This window comes from Dasypus novemcinctus, chromosome 13, assembly GCF_030445035.2.
Source record: "Dasypus novemcinctus isolate mDasNov1 chromosome 13, mDasNov1.1.hap2, whole genome shotgun sequence".
Classification (NCBI taxonomy): domain Eukaryota; kingdom Metazoa; phylum Chordata; class Mammalia; order Cingulata; family Dasypodidae; genus Dasypus; species Dasypus novemcinctus.
The window spans coordinates 101,057,142-101,077,678 of record NC_080685.1 but is presented as its reverse complement, the minus strand read 5'-3'; the positions used below and the strand labels follow the sequence as shown (position 1 = coordinate 101,077,678).

The 20,537-nt window shown below is 40.3% G+C and overlaps 1 non-coding gene across 1 annotated transcript; it reads right to left on the bottom strand.

The window, feature by feature from the left end:
• Positions 1-14,271: 14,271 nt before the first annotated feature.
• Positions 14,272-14,438, bottom strand: LOC111767219 (U1 spliceosomal RNA). The gene has a single exon (XR_002799098.2). It is a non-coding gene; the product is annotated as a U1 spliceosomal RNA (small nuclear RNA).
• Between the last annotated feature and the right edge of the window lie 6,099 nt (positions 14,439-20,537).

The window sequence follows — 20,537 nt, the reverse complement described above, 5'->3', positions numbered from 1 at the left end:
GCCGTAGCACCTGGCCACTGCAGGTGATAAATCCACTGCTAGAGACTTTGAGTATCAGTCCTCCATACATAAGGCAGAAATGAGAGAGGGGTTAATTTAGGATTTTAGAAAGATAAGAAAGGAATTGGTTGAGAATGACTACATTATAATAATAGCAGGTAACTTTTCCTTAGCCCAGTTACTTGCCCTAGATTCTTCCAAGAGCTTTGTGTGCTCAGTGTGCTAATGAGGTGTGCCTTGTTATTATCTACATTTTACAGCTGAAGAAGCCAAAGCTTAGAGAAGGTAAGTAATGCTCCTGAAGCACATGCAGCAACTGAAAGAAGTGTGTACAGTTTTTATGCAGTGGGTTCTGATATGAATTTGCTGCATCTCCTCCCCCACGCAACCACAGGGATAGAGTGGGTGCTTCCAGATTCTGCGCACTGTCTCTCACCCTGTTCTTGGTTCAATTCAGTTCATCTAATCAGTGCTAAGATGCCAGTCTCTTGCTTCAAGTCCTCATGCTTAATCCTCATAGTCTTTATTTAGGTTTTTAACCACAATAGTCTTTAAGATCTTACTATTTCTATGTTGATTTTTATTCTTTAATATACTTTTTAAAAAAAGCCTTATTTGTCCCCACCACCCCAATGTCTATTCTTTGTGTTCATTCACTATATGTTCTTCTGTGTCTGCTTGTCTTCTCTTTAGGCAGCACTGGGAACTGATCCTGGGATTTTCCAGAGTGGGAGAGAGGTGCTCAATCTCTTGTACCACCTCAGCTCCCTGGTCTGCTGTGTCTCTTATTGTCTCTCCTCTGTGTCTCTTTTTGTTGTGTAATCTTGCTGCACCAGCTCTCTGTGCTGGCCAGCTTTCCACTTGGGCCAGCTCACCACATGAGCCAGCTTGCCTTCACTAGGAGTCCCCAGGAATTGAACCCCAGACCTCCTACATGGTAGATGGGAGCCCAATCGACTGAGCCACATCCACTACCCTTCTCTAATGTACTTTACACACATGATCTCATTTCTCCCATCTTCAAACAATTCACTTGAAACCACTTCCTCTACCAGCACTGCCACTGCTTCGTAGCAAAATTCATACAAAAAATTATTTATACTCTTGTCTCCAATCCCTTTCTTCCTATTCTTTCCTAAAAGCACTCAAAACAGGATTTCACTCCCACCCACTGCACTGAAACTGCTCTTGTAAAGGTCTCCAGTGTCATCCAATGTTAGTGACAAATGGAACAGTCAATTATCTGTCCATGTCCAACTGGATGTGCAGCAGCTGTTGATAAATTGGATCACTGCATTATCTGTGACACCACACAACTGCGGTAGGTGTCCTGCCCTGGATTTCCTCTCATCTCAGCCTTTTTTCCTCTCCAGTCCTCTTTATCTTGGCGATTCCCAGGGCTCAGTGCTCAGGCACCTTCTTTTTGGTGCTCTCAGTCTCATAGCTTTAAATACCACTTACTTTCTGGCAACTCCCCAATTTGTACATCTAAACTCAGATCTCTCTTCCTAACTCTACCCTGGTAAACCAAATGGCCTATATGCCATCTCTACTTGGATCTTTAAGGGACATCTCACTCTTAACATGTCCAAAACTCTACCTGTGATCTTCCTTCCTGAGCCCTCTCAACCCATCTTCTTCCCATATTAGTTCATCTTTATGCCATCTTTCCAATTTTCAGGTCAGCACTTGGAGTCACCCTTGAATTTTTTCTTTCTCTCATTCAGAAGAGCTGATCAGCCGCATCCTGTTAATCCCACCTTCCAAATATTTCCAGGATCTGAGTACTGCTCCACACCTCTTCTGCAACCATCCTGATCCCCCGCTGTCCTCTCTCATGGGGCAACTGCAAGGGCCCCCTTACAGGTCACGCTGCTTCCACCTGTGCAGGGGGCCTATTCTCAATTCAGCATTCAGAGTGATTTTCATCAACCAGAAAGTCAAATCACCCATTCCTCTGCACAAAATACCCCCAATGACTTCTCATGTGACATGTAGGAAGAGCCCAACTCCCAGAGTGGCCAACAGGACCCTGTTGAGTTCGGTTTCCATTCGCCTTTCCAACCTCCCCTCCTACTGTGTCTTCCCTCCCTCCCTCCACTTCAACCACAATGGCAGCCTTGCCACTCTTAGAAAACACCAGGCACATTCTTTGTTTGGGACACTCTTTCCCCAGGTATCCAACGTAGCTAATTCTCTTACCTCTTTCAAATCTTTGCTCAATGAGACATACCCTGAAATCGCAACACCCCCTCCCTACTCCTGATTCCTCTACTCTCCTCTAGGTTTTGTTGTTGTGTTGTGTGTGGTTTTGTTTTTTTTTTTTTGCATAGCACTTATCACCTTTGACTATCCTATACAAATTACTTCTTATTATGTCCCTCATTTATTATGTGCTTTCTCCCATGAGAACATAAATGCCATGAGGTGAGGGATTTTGCTTTTTTCACTGATGTGTCCCAAGTCCTTAGAATAGAAGCTGGCACATAGTAGACGCCCAGCCAATAGCTGCTGAAAGAATGGTTTTGGCACTGCGGTGCTGCCACACTCCAACCTGAGCAGGCTGCTCCTTGTTCTGCCTTCTCTTTGGCAGCTGAACTCTCCTAAGAGATTAATGTACTTCTGTTCATTCTGCCAAAAGAAGGGGGGGTCTTAAAGTCCTGTCAGTGGGAAGAGTTTCTTCCTGTTTGGAGTTCAAACTTGAATCAATTTGTAAATGTGAACAGTAGTGGGATGCCTGCTGGCCACCCCATTCAGCATCCACTAGACAGCAACCAACCAGTTTGCCAATGCACAGTGTCAGGGAGCACTGCTCCTTGGTGTTTCTTTCCTTGGAGAGCAAGCTCCCCTGGCGTCACACTCCTAGGCTCTGTCCTCACCCTTGCTCTTGCTTCCCCATAACTGGTAAGTAGATCTGCTTGTGATGAACTGGCACAGTTGGCCTGGCTCCTCCCTGTTGCTCCTGACAGCTGGCCTGGCCACAGACACCAGACGTCCTACTCTGTCTCTGCCACGTGGTGAAAGGGCCCACACTGAGAGCATGTTTGCCTCATTGGTGGACATAAGCCTATATATGTAAAAAAGTTGAAGTTTTTGCTCTCATATGCCTTGACCATTCATTCATTTATTCATTCATCTGTTCATCCATTCACCAAATAATTATTAAAAGCCTATTATAAAACCAGGTACAGTCTTCCGTACTGAGGAGTCAGCAACATAGACCAAAAAAATCCTTTTTTTTTTTTGTCTTTATTTATTTTTTTAATATTACATTAAAAAAATATTAGGTCCCCATATACCCCCCACCCCCTTCACCCCACTCCTCCCCCCATAGCAACAATCTCCTCCATCATCATGAGACCAAAAAATCCTTTTGTTCATGGAGCTAACGTTACGGTTGGGAGAGATAAACAAGACAAACAAGTAAAACTACCTTGGTTAAGAAGTTGAGGCGTGATTAAATGGCCTCCCTCATAACCCAATGATACCCAGGGCCAAAAGGGTTTTCAATCACTTGACTCAAAAAGGTCATCATTTCCTCTGGTCTACATTCTTTTTTTGATTGCAAACAGTAGAAACAAGCTCTGGCTTCATAGGGAAAGGTGGGCTTAGTCAAACCGTAGAAGGGGTCACAAAATAGAGGAACAGGTTTAGCATGTGTCCAGGAACCAAGGGGCTCTGGGGGCTGGCAGCAAGCGCAATCCCTGGCCACACATTCCACAGCCAGTGCTGGACCACGCGGCTCCACAGAGGAACTCTAGCCAGCAGGGCATCCGGGCATCACCCTCTCAAGGGGTGAGCTCTCAGGCAGAAATATGCTGATGGCTGAGCCAAAATCAGGTGCCCGGGGCTGGCTGCCAGACGTAGGATGAGGGGGTAACTGTCCACTTCCCTGGTGAAAAGCAGGGACCTGCTACCCACCAAGGTCCACCTAAGGAGCGAAAACTAACTGCGGGGCTGCTTGACCCTGCCTCTATTTCCACTGCATTAGCTTTCCCCTCTTTTAGTCAAAATCCTGTTATTTCATTCATCTTATGTGATGCTAATTCCACTTCTCCACTTCCGTTTTTATTAAAAACAATACTCAGTCTGGGTTTTTTTTTTTTAATCTTATGGCTAGAAACTAGGAAAACTACTATTTTAAAACAGCAAGTACTTTTGTCTCCTGACAGATGGAGAATTGAATTAACCTTTGAGACAAACTGCTCCTTCATTTTCTAGGAAAAGGAAAACACCCCTATTCAACAACACAGCACCCATTCAGACTACAGATGTTTCTAGGGGAGCTATGTCTCTGAAGACTTAGTTGACTTTTTGAGATCAATGTTTCTTTTTTTCTGTGTGAATAGAAACTGCCCTGTGCCTTCGCATTATTGTTTATTCTTGTGCACGTGTGTGTGCACGCGCATGTGCACTCAAGTACAAGTGCTTTCTCGCAGGAAATTTGGAAACAAAGACCCTAAAAACTCAAGAAAGCTGATATTTACCGCAAGCAGACAAGAAACTGAAAAAAAGAAACTGGAAATATAATGCTCCACACATGGAAATACTCAAAAGGGAATATCACAGAGTTTGGAGGATATATTTATTTTGGAGGATGTTCTGATACAATGATCTTTTGCAGGCCCCAGGACAAGACCACAATGGGGTGGATTGTGAGGGAGCTCTCGTCAGGAGAGAGACCCCCCCGCCATCCCCAACTGGGCCACCGCTCCATTTTGCTGGCACCATTTCCATAACCACATTCAACAGCCCAACTTCACCACTGCCACTACCTCTGCTGTCACCAGAGAGAAAGCTGCCTGGCCGGGCTGTTGAGTGGCAGAGAGCTAGGTAATATGCTGGTACTCTAAATGCTCCGGAGACTGAGGAAGCAAGTGGGGAGCATAGACAGCTCCTGTAGCGGGAGGGGATTTGGGCAGTTCTCCACCCCTAACAAGGTGGAAGTTTTCCAAGCATGGAAAACAGTTAAAGTTGCCAAAATTCCCACTACGTAATCCAACATCATTTGAAATATGGTGTTGTTTCATGATCCAATCAAATGTTATTTAGGCTTGTTATCATTTCCTTCCTTTTCTGCCTCTAAGAGATAAAACAGTATAAATTGATGAATAGCAATTTAAATTTATTGGTATCAAAATTTCTAAGTTCATTAATTCAGTTCATTTAATAAGTAAGTCTTGAGTGCCCAATATTCTTAATTTGTCGTATTCAGTAATAATTTGAGGTTATAAGGGGTGAGAAGCGAAGTACAATGCCTTAGCTTAAATATTTTTATCAAACATTGTAAAGGTATTCATTAAAACTTAATGTCTTAGAAAAATAAAATTTTGCAAATCTTTCTTCCTGAATTTTTGTTTTTACTTTCTTTTCCAAGTTTTTTTTTTACATCTTTGACACTTTTCATCTGAAGTTCTTATGGAATTTAAAATATCACAAATTCAAAAATTTAAAGCAATAAAGAAATATTAAAGAGCTTTGCTGTATTTTTTGCAAAGAGTTCTAGAGACAGGCATCTACTCTGAATCTCAAACCGTATTTCCAAATATCCTATCAAAAGCATGCACCCTGTAGAAGGAACTATAGTCTGGTATTGAGCCAGGTTTAATAAATCATTACAAAAATATGCAGCAATAAATTTTACCTTCCTCAATTAGATATTTAATCTACCATAAACTAAATTTTGCTTATAGTGTGACATAGAATACATTTTACTCTGCTTCAATATGAAAAATTGTACCAGAACCGTTTTTTGTAGTCTGTATCCCTTCCTCACTGATCTGCAGTGTGAGCTTCATCCGGGATGTAGCTTGAATTCACTGCTGGCTCTCTCTCCTGCCGTGCTATCTGACTGCCCATGGGTCCCTACGGTACTCAGCTATAGTGCTATTTGACTGCCCGCACTAATGCCAGGCTCTCCAAGCACCATAAACTTGTCCTCAGGTAGTGTTATCTGGAGGAGGTAAGATGAGCTCAGTTACTTCGTTCCTGCGGTGTGGCAGGGAGGTCATCTGGAAGATACCCCCAGAGGACGGATCAGTTTCTGGGCTTGTGAGTTCTGGAAGTGACTATCTAGAACCATCGATGCCGTTCGCTGTGTGGTGCTTCTCTTCCATTATCTCCCAACCTTGCTAAAGTTTGAAGCCTTGTCTCATCTCTCACTGAGGGAAATAAGAGATGGTACAAGGACGTAATGGGATGAAATGATACAAGGATGAGCAGCAGCTGGGAGCTAATCTCCATAAATATTTCCCTGCTTCTGCCTAGGGCTTTCTGAGCAAAAGGCACTGGCTCTTGGTTTAAAGGATAATGGAATGGCAAACCTAAGATAGAGCCCTCCAGAGAGACAGAGAGAGAGTTCTAGCCCTGGAACGACTTGTTTACACTGCAGGGTGAAATACAGGGCTTCCCTTCCTCTCCCCACAGAGGATCTGTTTATATTCCAGAGCAGAGCAGCAAGGTTCTCCTTCTCTCCCTCCATCCCAGAGGGGAAGATGGTCATAGGTACCAGTAACAGCAGCTCCTGTGTACCTCTGGGTTTCATAATTTGGAGGTTCCTCTTCTGTAGTCCAAAGCCCCACATGTGCAGACACATCTGCCTCTCACCGTGTCGTACTGTCGGGAATTAGAGCACTGGGGACTGAAGCAAGCTGATCTGCGAGTAAAACGTCTATTCTCTGATACTGAGCACTCATGTTTCTAGATATAGATAGGTATAGATAAGGTTATTCAATACAGATAAATGTAGATGCAGAAATAGTTATAGTTTTAGTTATAGATGCAGACAAAATCAAACTGTGGCAGGCTAATTCATTAGCTTGCAAGTAGGGTAGCATTCAGACCTTCCAGAGTTTCAGACTTAGCAGCTACAGTCCAAGTAAAACTAATTTCGAGACCATAGAAAGTGATCTTGAGTAAAATGAACAAGAGCCCATAATAGCAGCATGGGGACAGGAAATCTGGTGTCAAATGGTGTTGGGTCATCTAGAGGTACCCAGGACAGATCAGTTCTTAAGGTTTCCAGTAACTCTGCGAGGAGAGAACACAGAAAAACAGCAAGAGAATGAACTTCTCGTAATCAAGAAGTTTGTGATGTCACAGAAGGGCAGGCTGGAATATGGCCGAAAGGACTGACGTAACATTGAAGAATTCAGACTTTATTATGTAGGTATCAAATAATTTTAAGGAATGATCAGATTTGTGGTTTTTTAAAAAGTTCTTTCTGACAGTAATACCCAGGGCAAATGTTAAGAAGTGACTAGCCATGCAAAATTAAAAATAAGACTATTACACTAGTCTAGGAGATAGGCGATGAGGTCTTTAATTTCAACCTAGCAATTTTAGTCCCATCACTCCTAAAATAATATTTAAAATAAAACAAGTTTCTCTGATGATCTACCCTGCATTTGGCCCTGGCTCCAGAATTCACATTATAGCAAATGTGTTTCTTGTACACGTCTAAATTGAATTTATAGTCAGGTTTCTACTACATATTCTCTTGCTACACTATTCCTTGAAACTACGCGTTTAACAGATTCTTGAATCTTCCCCTAAAAGGCTCTTCGTCCTGCTCTCCCCTCATAGAAGCCAGGAAAAAGCGTCCTTCCCTCTTTCTTCCTTTTCTTGCTCCTCTCATTCTGCAGCCCTTGCAGAGCACAAAATGGGAATACCAGAAATATCTGTTTTCTTCCCTTGTGCCTTTCTTTCCTCCTCTTTCTTCTTACCCTCCACCCCCAACTTCTCAATTTCTTCCTGTCATTCCACCCCTGAAAGCTCCCATTTGTAGATGATTGCCGATGCTGACAATGCCCTTGGCTACAGCCAAGAAAAACCAGTCCAGAACTTCAGATACCTGAGCTCCCACGTGTCTGCAGCCCTGGCGCACTGCTCCTGACCTGCAGTCTTCTTTCTGCAGCAAGTTCTGTATCATTTGCACCCACACCCTCACTATACCCTGAGTCCTCACTGCTTGGTGCCTGTTTGTCACTGTGACAATACTGTCATTCATTCACTTTCCTTCTTCACTGCTGATGCCTATGTGACCTTTGCCCCCGAGAAGTACTTGACCCTCAGAGAGATGCTCAACTCACACTGGAAGGTGGACATAAAATAGAATATTACCTCCTTAGTCACAGAGACATAAAGGAAATTGCTTCAGAGCGACATAGCTCCTTGGTGGCAGTGCCAGGAAAAGCAGGCTGGCTGCCTATTTGCACTGCGCTGCTTTTTCTAGGACACAGATATCCTAACCAGATAGATGTCTTGTCAAACCTGAACGCTTCCATGCATACTCAAGGATCTAACTGAAGCTTTCTGCCTTACTACATTTTTTTACAGGAAAAAAAAAATGAGTTAAAGCCTGGAGCAGCCTGTAATGATTCAGATTACCTTTCTCTTAAAAAAAAAAAAAAAAAACCCTAAACCTCTGTTAAAACATTTGAGGTATATTTCAGGCACAAAGAGAAGACTTTACGTCATTGCCTAGAGTTCAAAATAATGCTTTTTAAAATTATTTCCAAATGTCCAGATAATTGAAAGTGCTTAATGATTTTATTAATATCAAAATAACTCAATTTCCATACAAGAACTGAGAGAAAATGAAATCTAAAGACTGTTTTAATCGTAGCATTATATATTCCTAGAAATAAAAAGCTAGGATCAAGTTTAAGAGATGGACAAATACCTAATAGGTGACTTGATGCTTTTCCCAAAGGCATAAGTACTATTGAAATTCCAGGGAAACAGAATTTCTCTTAAATTTAATTTAATTACTTATTCAGTCCCTCACATGATCTCACTAAACAAAAATAGATTCCTTCCTTTCTACACCCACCGAAGGAATTCTTTCTATAAATTTCATAAATAAAAGTTTTGTTTTAAGTATTTTGTTGGGATGAGAAACAATAAATGGAGAACTTTCAATAACTCTCTGAGATATAGTTTCTATGTTTAACAAATAAATAAATTCCGATATTTTTAAGTGGATGGAATTGGCTCCATGTCATCTGAATTCAAGAATTGTCAAATATCATTGTAGTGTTTTAAAATTCATATCAGTCTCTATATGAGCCTAAATATTCCCACCCCCACATTCATCCACTGAATTATGCAAAATTCTGAGGCCTGATGTGACGTGAGGAAATTAGAGGTCAGCCTGGCCGTGGGGCTGTGGTGGCTTCCACTGACCACCTTTCCTTCTTCTCTTGATGCCACGGTGGAGACTGTCAGGCACGACTCCTCAGGGCAAGCTGCAGAGGTGCCTCTTGTGAGGAGGCCAGCGGAGACCGCCGGCTCAGCCACAGGCTAAGAGCAGACCCAAAGCACCCACGAGCACTCCCAGCAGAGGCTCTGCTCCTTCTTGAGGAACAGTGGGGGGTCTCGGTCACTCCCACAGAATTTATCCCCACAGCTCTGCAGGCTCAGTGGACCCCGCCTCAGCCACTCTTACTCTTTCCAAGAATCAGCCTCTCTCCTCTCTTCTTCTCTCCTCTGGGGAAACTTTACTCCACCCTTAGTGACCTAGACTTCCACCACGAAGTCTAGGAGGCTGCAGCTGAAGGGGCTGCAGGAGAGCAGAGAGGAGGGCCTCCCTCGCGGGTTCTCAGAAGACACTGTGCGGAAGAGTCACCTGAAGAGCCTGTTCAACAAGCATGTCATAGTCAGTCAGTTTGGGGTGCTTCCAGAAGTGTGCAAGAAAGGCCTGGGTAAATCTGGAACAGGTGGTTCCAGCACCGCACTTGACAAGCGCTGGCCAAGCCCTGCAGTTCAAAAGCTTGGCTAACCCTCCAGAAGGAAGAGAAATGGAAAAACACTTCCTAGCCCTTGACGATGTACAATCCACCTTCAATCCGGGTAATAAGAGTGTTGATTTCTCAATCTGGTTATTTTGCTGCTTCCATCTTGCAAACTTTGTCTAAGTTATAAAGATTCTGGGTATCAGGATAAGAATCTCTGAACTGGCCATAGATCATAGATCAAGTCATTTAAAGCAGAAGAGGAATTAACATGGTATGTGTTAGAATACTTTGCATGTGTACGAAAATTACATGTCCGTATTTTCAGACGTTGCTTTTATAAGTGGTATCATTGCCAGCTTAAATTGTAAGCTTTTTTTTTGTTATATTTAAAAGGGTCTATTTATGTTTTTTAGAACACCACAAAGTAATTTTACTTTTTTCATAGAGAATTTTTTCTTACTTTGCTTTCATCTCACAGAATATATCTAGTCTTATAATAATAATAACCATTTCTATGTAAGAAAGAGAAGAAACTGGAGCACAAAGCATAGATGAAGGAACTTGCAAAGTTACAATTTTCAAAGTAAATATTGCTTTTCTCTTTTTCCTCCCTCCCAATAAGTGCTCCAAGGCATCCATTAGCTGTTCCTAGAAAAAATTACTTTTGTGAAACATGGAAGATTGAAAGCTAGAAAATGCAAAATAATCATGGAAGAAATGTAAACAGTAGCCTCTGGGGGAAAAGTCCATTCAATTCTCTCACTGTTTTCCTATCATTAACATACATAAAACTTAGGGCCTCAGAAGAAATACAGACCCATGATTCTGGCTGGACAAGTTCTTTCTTTGTATACCCATCCCAAGAATTTTTGTGTTGTTATGCCATTCACAAAAATGGGGGAAAACCATTGAGAATTAAATGTAAAATTCAATTGCTTGTTTTTTGTTTTTTAAAATTGAATTTAAAATCGAATTCTTTTTTCTTTAAGAATTTATTTTATTTATTTATTCCCCCACCGCCTTGTTGTTTGCACTTGCTGTGTGCTCTCTGTGTCTGCTTGTCTTCTCTTCCGGAGTCATGAGGAACTGAACCTGGGACCTCCCATGTGGTAGAGGAGCACTCAATAGTTTAAACCACCTCAACTCCCTGCTTTGTTGTGTCCCTCATTGTCTTTCCTTTTGGTGTTTCCTTCTTGCGTAATCTTGTTGAGTCAGCTCACCACACCTACCCGTTGTGCCACTGTCTTGTATGTCTTCTCCAAGAGGCACCAGGAACCAAATCAGGACCTCCCATGTGGTAGGCAGGAGCCCAATCGCTTGAACCACATCTGCTTTCCTTAGTTGCTTGTTAAATCAGTTTCAGATTAATTCTTTTGTGATATACTACATTCTTTTCATTCTCATTTTTTATAAAATTCAATATACACTTGCTTTAAGAATTGCCACATTTAAGGTGCCTCCCTTTTTTAAGGTGAGAGAGTGCTGTGAATCTTTTGATTGCAGTGAGAGGACACTAGGACACTAGGATGCAAAGGGCGGCCAAAAGTTTCTATTCTCACTGTGCTTCCCAAATGCATGAGTGGTCATGGACTCCACAGTAGGCGACTCTCTGAGGAGTGAGTCAGGCAATCTGGGCTGCTCAGAAGCAGAACGGTCCTGCGACGTAACCCCACACACCCCTTGTGAAGGGCAGGGGTATACCTTGGCTCCGCTGAAAGAAATTATGACCCTTGGTGATATCCTATTTCCACAGTGCTCTGCCTTGTTTTAAGACACTGATTGGCAAACTGGCCCTATTTCTTTTTCATAAAATTATAAAGAGAAAAAAAAGGTATGGCTTCTAAACAAATACAGTCATTTAACGAAAGCTTATGAGGAAGTGGATGTGGTTCAGGAGGTTGAGTGCCTGCATCTCACATGGGAGGAAGCGGGTTTGGTTCCTGGTGTCTCCTAAAAAACAAAAGCGCAGGCAACAAGCAAGCAAGAGAAAGAACCAACTCAGGGGAGCAATGTGACTTGGTTAAGTGCCAGCTTCCCACTTAGGAGGTCCCGGGTTCAGTCCCCATCCTGGTATCTCAAAAAAAAAAAATTATCAGATGTATGTGATCTCCATCCTTTAATTCCTTTTCTAAGAACAATAGATGAGAGTCACCAACCATTCAAGCATCAGCTTCCTATGAGAAAGAGAATGGTAAAGAAGAGAGATAAAGGATCTTAAGCCCCGTAGAAAGGGATTTTCTCAGGCATATAACTACACTCAAATAAAAGGAGAAAGAGAGACCCTTTAAAACCCAGAGTTCAACAGAATAGGAAGAGAAAAAGGATTTATTGAAAGATACATTTCTTAAGATGTTAGTCCTATTTTATTAATAAAATCATAATTTATTGCCCTATATTATAGGTTCAGGCATACTCTATGCCCATTTTTTAGTCGGTTTTGCCCAGCAATGTCTCCCAAAAATATAGTTTTCAGGATTTCTGCTTTTCTTCCTCCTGACTTCTGCCAACCCCTTCATGACTTGTTAACCAACAATTAAATGCATAGAGGGAAGCAATTAATAATTTAGTAAAATGAGATCACATTTTTGTAGTGTGAATAGTCACAGTTTATGTAATTGTTTGGCAAGTCCATGTTTTCTTAATGAACATTGATATGGCTAAACAGATATGTAATTTATACTTTATTTATGTGTGTCAGATGCTATAGTCTTGGAATTACATTTCAACCATTGTACTGGAATTAGTTCCAGTTTTCATGAAACACTCTAGATCGCTATTAATGTTTAACTTCTGATGGGCAGAAGGCAATTCCTACAAACTCATTTTGGATCAATTTAACTTCTCTTAGGATCTTCATAGATTTAAAACATAAATTGCTTTGTATCTTCTTAATGTTATCCTATTATTATCAAACAAATTATCTCTCCTGTATAGGACTCTTTACTATTTTCAGTATTTGTGTGAAGGGAAGGGGAGAAGGAGGGTATTTGTTTATGTATGTATATGAGTTTAAGAAAGGGCTAGAGGGAAAAAAGAAAAATTCCTGCAATATAAAGACTTGAAAAATGGGGCACTCATTTTTGAATTGCAGGAGAAAAGAGCTGTTTGGAAGAGAGACAAAAAAACTTGAAGTGATTTTTGTCTTAGTCTCTTTTGTTTTTAAAGACTCCAATTTTCCTCCTGTCAGATACAATTTTAAAGCACTTTGCTCAAGGGAAGTTTGGGAATGTGAAAAGAGCAGGCAAGGCAGTAGCATATATAAATTTATAGTTATTATTTCAAGAATGTAAAAAAAAGCTGATGTTTTTAGTTGGTTAGCCTTCTCAGCACAACCAGATTGTATACTGTCCTCTTTGAAAACTTAAGGAAAAAAACTTTAACTATTATACTGAAGAGCAATTTGTATTTACTCAGTCATCGAGTTTACTGATTTTTTCATTTTGTTTTCTTGCAGTGCTATGGTATCATGATGTCAGTTTTTTGATCTGTGAAGTTTAGCATTTTATATTGTCATAAGGAAAACTCATCTGAGAATAATGGTCAAATATCTTCAGACACAGAAAGACTGTGTTTTAGACATTGAGGAATCACAGCTTAATTTCTCAAAGAAACGGAATCGTTTCTCATTTAATTCTTAGACAGGTATGTTTTGATAAAAGCTTGAAAATATGATCCAAGGGGAAAATGGATTTAACATTACAGATTTGTCACTGTGCTTTGTAATTTCTCTTTTCATTTTGTGATCTAAAAAAAAAAAACTCTAGAAGTTAGACACCTTATAATTTGTGTGTGTTCGCATATGCAAATATGGATTATCTTGTCCAGTTCTGTTAACATACCAGGTATGAATCTTGTGACATATTTCTTTGTGTGTCCTTAATAGTCACCGAATTGTTAAGAAAATAACTAGTAACCATCATGGGGGGGCCTTAATTAAAAGAATATGTGTTCGAGAACAAGGAAGCCTGGACTCGGGTTTTGACCTCTTTCTGTCAACAGCTGGCTCTGTCAACTCTGACAAATGATTTAACTTCTGCAAGCCACAACCTCCATATTTCATGAATTAAAGAGTTCAAACTAGTTAGAAAAATGAATTCAGAATTCTAGGTGAGGTTCACGTTCGCATGTCTGGTGTATCATCAAAACGAAGCTCCATAAGATTTCCTTGCCCTTCCTTCTGTGTATGCAGAGGGTATTTGCCTTGGGGATGTTTGATATTTATTATCATGGTTATGCATTTCATTGATGGAGTAATAAAACCTCAAGAAGATAATTTCTTCCTTTTCTAAAACAGAATGAATTTTGCCTGTTTTTCCAGTCCTGGACAGGCAGTCAAGCCATTCTGAGCAGTTATTTTTTCCCTTTACTCATGGGTGATCGCTCCCTTGAGCCTTCTTTGCTAGGCTTTGTGATTTTTGTCTTCCATCTATAAAAACTGCAAGAGTTTTCTTCAGAAAGCAGATTGAAAAAGTGAAGAGAGCGTTGAAGGTATTTGTTTCAATAAATCTTACAGAGTCCTGTCTTTTTTTTTTTTTAGGGGAGCACACAGACACAGTCTCCCGCTACTACCACAAACTCTGCGGTCGAGTTTCCCACATTTGGGGAAACCTCAGGGGTCAGCACATCCAGAGTGCAGTGGATAAGCCTCGCCCCAGGAAAGCCACCTTCGTGATCACGGTGCCTCCCCTGCCAGGGAAGCACCTGAGTCCCTTCAGGAATGCAAGCACATCTGACAAATTCTAGCCCTCCCTCACAGTGCTCATCGAAAACTGCAAAATCAGTTAACGATGGCCTCGAAACGAATTAGAGAGAGAGAATTAAAATATATTAATTCCAAAGTCATTCTTTTATTGTCTTTTTTGTTTAGATAAATAGATCACACAAAACGTTACGCTAAAAAGGGAGGGAAGCGGACTTGGCCCAGTGGTTAGGGCATCCGCCTACCACATGGGAGGTCCGCGGTTCAAACCCCTGGCTTCCTTGACCCGTGTGCAGCTGGCCCATGCACAGTGCTGATGCGCGCAAGGAGTGCCCTGCCACGCAGGGGTGTCCCCACGTAGGGGAGCCCCACGCGCAAGGTGTGCGCCCCGTAAGGAGAGCCACCCAGTGTGAAAGAAAGTGCAGCCTGCCCAGGAATGGCGCCACCCACATGGAGAGCTGACACAAGATGATGCAACAAAGAGAAACACAGATTCCCATGCCACTGACAACAACAGAAGCGGACAAAGAAGTACACACAGCAAATAGACACAGAGAACAGACAACGACGGGGGGGCGAAGGGGAAAGAAATAAATAAATCTTAAAAAAAAGAAAAGCATAAGAGGTTCCCATATACCACATTCCTCACGCCCCTGCTCCTCCAAAGTCATTTTAATTAACTGCCTTTATGATTTATTACATTTTCTCCCAATCACCAATTTTTATGTGATGTTAAAGTCATGTCTTTCCATTACTGATTTTATTATTTATTGTTTTAGTTTGACTGAAAGAGTCACATTTGCACCATTGTCATGGCGAAATTATCAATAGCACTCTTCCACTCTCAAAAGTGTCTCAGTTCCAACCAAAATTATATAGTATATGGGGAAAATATTTTTATTTTTTTGAGGGGAGTTCAGGTTTTAAAGTAGTAAACAAACACCTGCTTGTTGGCACAGCCTCTTGCTTATACCCGTTTATTATAAGAGCTTCTATTCTGGGACATGATAGTCTATCCCAGGTCCCTCCTTGTCATCTCCCGTGTCCTTCCTTTCTCCAACAAATAGAAATCACACCATCAGTATCCCCACTTATAAAGAACAGAAATCTCTAAAAATGTTTGGTAGTGTGAGTCAATGAGTCATGAGAATTATAGGAATTCCTCCAATTATAGGACTTAAATTGGCAGAACAAAAAGAGAGGGGGAAATGAGACTGTAGATATAATAAATTCTGAAAATTCCTATCATAGATATGTCTTGGTTTTCATTGTTATAAAAAAAACCCTGCTCCAATATCAAAAGATGTCATTTTCAGTAGTGTTACAGGCATTCGCAATTTTGCCAAGTAGAGTCTGTTAAACCACATCTTCAGTCCAGGGTCTTCCATATCAGTTGCTAATGTTTCTTTTCATTTTTCCATGTTTGCTAAGGGTATTTTTAGCAGGCAAGTGTTTTGTCTTTTCTCTCCTAACTTAGAGATTATCTGATTCTTTGTTTACCGAATGTATAGACTTACTGCTGGAGGTGATTGTTGTCATTATGTCACTACATAAAATATCTAGAATGCATAAAAGCAATCAAGATTCCAGCTTTCCTCCCTAATTTCCACTCATTTGTGATTTTAGCCCTAAGCTTCTGAAAGTTCCTGTTTGTGTTTTTAAAAAAAAGATGTGAACTCTACCAACTGTCTCTACAATGATCAAGTGTTGCTGTTGTTTTGTTTTGTTTTGTTTGTTTTGCCTTAAAATAAATATACTGCAGAATTCTCATTTTCTAAATACTTAAAATTTTTGATGTATTAAGGTAATTGACATTTCATTACTCAAGCAGAGGCCAATTATTTGGGAGAGATGCTCTAGAAGAGAGACAAATATCAGGTTGTGAGCTGAATATAATCTATTGATTTATTCAATAAATATTTATATAATAGATCCAATGAGTGATAATGGATTATGAGGCAAGCTTCATTGCTATCAAAAGGAAGTACAGCTAGTGACACAGGAATGTTCCAATCATTCCTTGCTATTCATTTTGTCTCCATAAATGACTTCAAATCAATAACCCTATACCCAAGGAGCAGTAGCAGAACAGGAGTCAAAATATCAATTTATTAACTGTTCAGTGCCCTTTAGTGAAAAGCAATTAGAGTAATAGTTTAGCCTTGGGACTTAACAAGGATATTTTATTTCCGACTCCTAATCTAAATTTAGGCACATATTAGTTCCTTCAGAGAAGGAGAGATGGTCAAACACAAAGAGAGCCCTTGAATCCACTCCACCGCCTAGCTGCAATGAATAGAAGAAAAAAAGAACCAGGAGATTTCATCTGCTGCTGTGACCACGCTAGGAAAGACATGGAAGGTAAAATGGGACAGTGATTGGTGTTGAGTTTTCATTTTAATGCCCGGTGACCCACTGTCTAACAGAATGTTGCTTTGACCCTAGACTAACCAATTCTTCCTCCATTTTTGAAGCAAATGAAGAATGAACTTGCAAAGTCCCCTACTGAAAAGTTACCAGGTGTTGTGCTGGATGTAGTGATTCAATGGTCAATGTTAAAATACTCAAAGAGCTAAACTTGTGAAGAGAATGGCAAGTGAGTCAACTAGTAGGCTCCCTCCAATGATAAGAGTTTCTGATTCTATTGAATTTACTTAATCTAATCAGTAGCTAAAGAAGTAATTTTTTAAAATCTGTTCCATGTAATCACTGGGCTCTGTGGGACTCTGCCAGAAATTTGCTGAGATCAAATGTAGTCTGGGTTAACTCATTTGATTCTAATATTTTCAAAGCCCATGCAATCCCCAGACAAGGATTTAGGCCTCTACTCAAGGGAAAATGAAACATAAAAGAAACATGACTTTGCAGAGCAGATGTAGCTAGTGGTTGAGCGCCTGTTTTACATGTACAAGATCCTGGGTTCAATCCCTGGTACCTCCTGAAAAAATAAAAGACCTCAAAAAATAGGAAAATCATGAAGACTTTCACACATTTAATGAATAAATAATTATTAAGAACTTAATATTTGCAGGCCCTAGGGATATTAAGGTGAACAAGCTGCCCAAGGACCCTTTTTTGAGAAATTTATTTTTATAACACACACATGTGCATGTGCATGAAACAAAACTAATAAGTTTTGAAGCCAAGAAGGACCTCTTACAAACTTCCTAGAATTACATAAATTTATGCCATGAATTAAAAAGCACTAGGAAGAAAAACTGCTTAAAAATCACATAAGGACTTGAAAAGCAAAACATAAATTATACATATGACTATTATCGTCATTATCATGAACATATAGCCTTCTCCTGCCCAATGCAGATATCACTCATCAATCATCACACTCCTTCAAGATGAGCACAGATATAAACCCAGAATTTTTCTCAACATAGCCCTCTAGGCAATCCATTTTGGTAGTCATTCAAGGTGAAACCTTTATCCTCACTGATGTAGACCAGTCTGTCACAAAGCACTTCATGATTACCTACCATGTGCCTCCGACTGTTACTAAATGCTAAAAGGAGAAAATAGGACTAGAAGACATGGGTATTGACTAAATCTTGCACCGATAAACTATTAATCAACAAGACCTTCATTGGTGTGAGAGAAAAAATCAGAGTCGAAGTTGATGCTTTTCTAGGCTGAATAGAACACTTGTCTGACCTTAGGTTAGTTTATTACCTATCTGTGTCTCAGTTTCCTCATAAATAATAAAGAAAATTAATGCCTATTTGGCCTAGTTCTGGGCGTTGTTGTAAGGATAAATTGAAATACTATATAAGAAAGCACTTCAAAAAACATAAAATGCTACCCAAAATATTAAAACATTGCTAAAATAAGGTATTAAATGATGAGTTACAGACTGGAAATAAAACAGCATCTAATATGGGATCAAACCACAAAGTGTGTGAAGAACAGATTGGACTACACCAAATTTTAAAACTTTGATGTGCCAAACACCATATACAAAATAAAAGACAAAGGACAAATTACCAGGGCAGGAGGATATTTACAACTGATAAGGGTGAATGATTGACATCTTGATTGTATAAAATATTCTAACAAAATGCAAACAAACTAGAAAGAAAAATGTCACAATAGAAATGTAGGTAGAGATATGAATTCAGAAAAGAATAAATGCTAATTAGAGCACACTTCATATTCCACCAATGGACATTGTGGTTTGGACCTATATTTACCCACAGAAAATCATGTTCTTAAATATAATCCATTCCTGTGGTGTTAACTTTTTTTGTAAGTAAGACCTTTTGATGCAGTGACTTCAGATAAGGCATGGGCCATGGTAGGTCTTAATCCTCTTACTGAAGCACTTTATAACTCAAATGAATGCAGAGAAAAAGAGGGAGAATGCTATGGAAGCAAGAAGTTGAAGACAACATAACCTGTAAAAGAAAGGAGAGAGCAGTAGATGCCTCCATGTGCTTTGCTATATGGCAGAAGACCCAAGGATCACTAGCAGTCAGTCTTCAGGAAAAAAGCATCACCTTGATGAAGCCTTGATTTGGACATTTTCACAGCCTCAAAACAGTAAACTTGTAAGTTAATAAATTCCCACTGTTAAAAGCCAACCTAAGAATCCAAACAAGACACAGGATTTAAGATAACTAATCAATAATGTTCACACAAACCTCCTTAATCAACTTAAGGAGGGGAAGGAATATATGACTAAATAGATAATGGATATTGAGATGACACTAGGTGAGCATAAAGAACAATTTGAAATTCTGTAAAAAGTAACAGAGCTTATGGGGATGAAAGACAGAATGGATGAAGGAGCAGGTGTAGCTCAGTGGTTGAGTGCCTGCTTCTTATATTCTTTTTTTTTTTTTATGATTTATTTTTATTTATTTAATTCCCCTCCCCTCCCCCGGTTTTCTGTTTTCTGTGTCTTTTTGGTGCGTCTTGTTTCCTTGTCCGCTTCTGTTGTCATCAGCAGCACCGGAAGTGTGGGCGGCGCCATTCCTCGACAGGCTGCTTCCTCCTTCGCGCTGGGCGGCTCTCCTTATGGGTGCACTCCTTGCACATGGGGCTCCCCTATGTGGGGGACACCCCTGTGTGGCACGGCACTCCTTGCGCGCATCAGCACTGCACATGGGCCAGCTCCACCCGGGTCAAGGAGGCCCGGGGCTTGAACCGCGGGCTTCCCATGTGGTAGACGGTAGACGGACACCCTAACCACTGGGCCAAAGTCCGTTTCCCCTGCTTCTTATATTCGAGGTCCCAGATTCAATCTCTGGTACCTCCTTAAAAAGAAAGTCTTTAGAGGCTTATAAAAGCAGATTTGAAATGTTAGAAGAATGATTAAGTGAATTTGAAGACAGAACATTTGGACTTGAAAAAATAGGAGAACAGAAAGAAAAGAGAATACAAAAAATGAACAGCATCTCAGGGAGTTGAATGACAAGGCAAAACATGCAAACATAAGTGTTATAGGTGTCCCAGAAGGAGAAGAGAATGGAAAAGGGGTAGAAAGAATAGTTGAGGAAATATTGACAGAAAACTTTCCAAACCTTATAAAAGACATGTGCATCAATATTCAAAAAGGACAACATACCATAAACACAGAATAAATATGAATAGACCTACTTTGAGACATCTAATATTCTAAATGTCAAAGGCCAAAGATATATAGAAGATTTTGAAATCTGTAAAAGAAAAACAAGGTTTTACTTACAAGGGAGCTTCAATAAGGCTAAGTGCAGATCTCTCATCAGAAACCATAGAAGTGAGAAGGTAGGGGTACAATGTATTTACAATACTGGAAGAGAAAAACTGCCAGCTGAGAATTCTTTCTGGAAAAATTATTCTTCAGAAGTGAAGGTGAGTTTAAAGTCCTTATAGACAAACAAAAACTGAGCAAGCATATTACAAAGAAACAAGATCTACAAGAAATATTATAGAGTATGCTACAGCCTGAAAGGAGAAGACAAGGGTGAGAGCCTTGAAGAAGAATGCAGAATGAAGAACATATGTAAGACAAACTGAAAGAGTTAAAGACCATACAATAGTAAGATATGACAATTGAAAGCCAAGGGATAAAATGGGTGAAGTAAGTAATGCCTTTATAGTAGTAACCCTGA